Below are 3,923 nucleotides of genomic sequence, written 5' to 3'. Positions count from 1 at the left end.
ACTTCCAATATTATGTAATACATACATACATACATATATATATATATATATAGTGAAATAATCACCCCAATAAGTATAGTTAACTTCCATCACCACACATTGTTCTATTTTTTTTTCCCTGTGATGAGAACTTTTAAGATATACCTTCGCATGGGCAATGCAGTATTATTAACTACCGCTATCATGCTGCCTATCCCATGAGTCATTTATATCATAAATGGAAACGTGTAACTTTTGACCACCTTCACCCATTTCATACACACAAACACACTGTAAAACCTACCTATCTGTTCTCTTGATCCATAATTTTGGCATTTTTTTTTGCTTTTATGTATTTTTCACATATAAATAAGATCATATGGTATTTGTCTTTTTCTTACTTATTTTGTTTGGCATCAGTGGCCTCAAAATCTGTCCATTTTGTCACAAGTGACAGATTGCCTACTTTTTCATTGCTGAATAATATTATATTATAATATTCAATATTTCAATTTCTTTTTCCATTCATGCATAGATTGATGCTTTGGTTGTTTACATGCTTGTCTAGTATAAATAATGCTACAATAAACATGGAATTGTGTATCTCTTTTCAAGATGGTGGTTTTATTTTCTTTGGGTGAATACCCAGAAATACAATTGCTGGATCATATGCTATTTCTTTGTGACTGCACCAACCTACATTTCCACCAACAGTATACAAGGATTCCTATTTCTCTACATCCTTGTCAACACTTGTTATTTATCTTTTTGATGATAATCATTCTAACATGTGTGAAGAATGTTTCATTGTTTTTTTTTACTGCATTTCTCTAATAATCAGTGATATTTTCTTCATCACTAATATTTCAAAGACAAAAATACTTTTTTTTGGGCAAAAATACTTCTAATAGGCTTTCAGATAACCACAGATATTCTTTGATATTATTTTGAAACTTAACAAGTGGTGGTCTTTTAAAGACTAGTTACAATTTACAACCTGAAATCTTCATCAATGAACTCAAAATGGATAAAATGATGTTTTATCCATTCATGATTTTGTGATATCGGTGTTCAGAAAATATTGATTCACTGAGCTATACAGATCATCCAAATATTGGGAATTTTATTATACAATATTGAGACATCACATTTGTTAATATTAATAGCAATCTTGTATATAAAAGTCTATTTTTTGTTTAGCTCATAAAAACAGGTAAATATTTTCAAAAGTTCTGACTTTTTCTTGGAAGCTGAAATTCATTATGGAACACATATTATCCATTTTTTTTTTCCTTCAGAAAATCAGTCTCCCTCTTCAAAGGGAGTGTAAAATAAGTCTTCTCATTTTTAATAAAATGCCTTTCAATTATCCAGTTCTGAATAATTACAGTTTATTAGTTATTCTTTCAAGTAAACATAGTGTTCCATTCCATTTAAAAAAAAAAAAAGTGACCAAGTTGGCATTCAGCTCAACTAATAATCCAAGGGTTTTCCTTAAAGCAGCCATGAGGCTTGAGCATGCAGCAGAACTGCTCTCTATATTCCCATTTAGTCAAATAGATTATTAAACACCTATGCTTAAGAATTAAGATTTGGTAAAAGTAATTATTTTTAATGCTTTATCAAAGACACTTCAAAGTAACCTGATGTGGCATTTCTCCCTTTTACTCTAAGTGCCAATGAAGAATATAATAAATGTAAATGTAAATTTAGTGCTACTGCCTTTATTTGCTCTGCTTACTACTGTGTTTACACTATCAGGCTCAATGTTAGCACTATGAAAAAGGCAAGTGACATTTCAGTCTAATGATGAAAAATGTCTTGACCTTGTTGACTCCCTAAAATGGGCTCAGAAATCTCTGGGGACTTTTGGATCACACTTGAGAATTGCTGAGCTAAGATAATAGGAACAGTGGTAATTAATTAGAGGAAGGCTTCCAAGGAGATGGTTCTTAATCCATTTTAATTTTTAGAGCAATTCCATATAGCCTCTCCCACTGCTCTCCTCTGATTCTTTTATTGTTTTCCCTCAGTTATTTTTGTCAAATTTTATTTTAGCTTTTTTTGTTTTCCCACTAAATTCTATTTAAGTTTATTTTCCACCAAAGTTCTGCCTTAGTACTTTGTTCTTGTGTTACTGTCTTCTGGTGGAAAGTGCTGGGCTAGACAGACAGAGTGGGCAGTGTGATGACACCTGAGTAGTGCATGGCCTCAACTATAAGATGGGGGGGGGGTAGCTAAAGAAAAAGAAACAAAGGCCAGAAAAACACACTGACTGGAACAGTTTCCTACTTAGAGGCCCCTGTATGTAAAGGTGCAAAGGGATCACGTTAAGGTCCAAGTAGGTTCTAGAAGAGAAGTTCCATGGCGTGAAGAGCTATAGTAACTGGGCACTGCTATTAGTTCCAAGGATGTGAGTTAAGACTGGCTTAGTTCACTTAGAATACTACAGACTGACCCCTCTACTTCAAGGCTGGGAACAGCAGGCAGCAGAGTGTTCTTGAAAGGTTTGAAGAATTTGCCAGGGTCAACATCACCGTCACATAGCTACAGGTAGCCCTTCTAACTCACAGACATACTGGGTTTCCCTGTTCTCTACATGGCCAGAACACTCCTTTTCATCGTGTGTCATCAATTTAGAGAATTACTTCTAAAATTCAGTTCCCTCCATTCCTGTTCACTTTTCTCTGATATTGACTGTTTTAACAAGTTGTCTCTTCGCCATAACAAATTCAACATGCCCCCAAATAGTCTTCTTCCTGCTTTTATTTCCTGGGTCATTTAACATCTTCACCATCCACCCAGATGCTTAAGCTAGAAACCTGGGTGTTCTTGGAAGTACTCGTATCTGTAGAGTTCCTTCCTGCCTCTCCATCCCAGTTGTTAGGCGGACAATGTAAGTGGGGTTAGGGACAGAGGGATGACGGAGTAGAGAAGCAAAGTCCCTGCATGTCTGAGGCACACTGCTGTCCCGTATGCTCCAGAGGAAGAAATGGCTGGCCTCAAGTCACAGCAGCAGTGTACTGCATGCGAATTAATTATTTTATTCCTGTCCACAACCCTTCTCACCAGTCAACCCTCAAAGAGTTCTTTTTAAATATAATTACTGAAAAACTTACAGTGAAGAAAGCTCATATAAGAAAATCCTAAATTCCTCCCAATCATTACATCTGAAATGGTCCCTGTCCCCAAACATAAAAGCTTCCTTTCTAACTCTACTAGGCTACGGCTCATTCCATACACAAAACAAATGGAGGGTGCAGGTGTTGCTTCCAGACTGACTGTTCTTGTACATAATCCGTTCCCTAGGAAACATCAAGCACACTGGTAAAGGAACAGTCAGCACACCAGCGACGACTTGAGTTTGTGTGCACAGACTCTCTTGCTCAATTCGATCTTCTAAAGAACAGGTACGGCCCGTGACTCTGGCACCGAGTCGTGGCCAATACCAGTGAACCCAAAACTGAAGGGCCACGGCGAACAGGCAATCCTTTCTGATCTGAGCACACAGTGAGGACAAACACAGCATTATCTGCCACCGAGGCGAACTTCCGGGACGGTAAGGACCCCGCGGTTCAGTCTTTGCGCGGTGATCTGTAACCTAGTCAGTGCAGAGCTGCGCCGTGATTTCTAAAGCGTGCACTCTGCCGAGCAGGTCTGGTGCGGCGCTCCCGCTGTCCTGCGACCGGTTCTGGGGTGCTGTCTCTCCTGGTACGGCGACCCTCTGTGTCGCGTTACGCCCTAAACACCACATCCGCTTCACCTCTGCCACCTCTTTCTAAAACAGAGCAGATACCCAAACCCTAACCTGAACTTAACAAACTTTCCAACAGCAACTCGCAGCCCTCCGCCGGCTCCGCCTTCAGGGCCACGTGGGCGCAACGCACTCCAGCCCCAGAGCGCCAGGGGCGGGGGCGACGCGGGACTGGGGGTCTGGGCGGGCC

General features: G+C 39.4%; 1 protein-coding gene across 1 annotated transcript in view; it reads left to right on the top strand.

Annotated features, from left to right (window-relative positions):
- LOC101620649 (mitogen-activated protein kinase kinase kinase MLK4) overlaps nt 1-3,923 on the top strand; it is an 85,405-nt gene that overhangs the window by 21,991 nt on the left and 59,491 nt on the right. The gene's annotated exons all lie outside the window — the stretch shown is intronic.

This window comes from Condylura cristata, unplaced genomic scaffold, assembly GCF_000260355.1.
Source record: "Condylura cristata isolate star-nosed mole 26May11 unplaced genomic scaffold, ConCri1.0 scaffold00030, whole genome shotgun sequence".
NCBI classification, from domain to species: domain Eukaryota; kingdom Metazoa; phylum Chordata; class Mammalia; order Eulipotyphla; family Talpidae; genus Condylura; species Condylura cristata.
The sequence above is the reverse complement of the archived record's forward strand: the minus strand, read 5'-3'. Positions and strand labels throughout refer to the sequence as shown.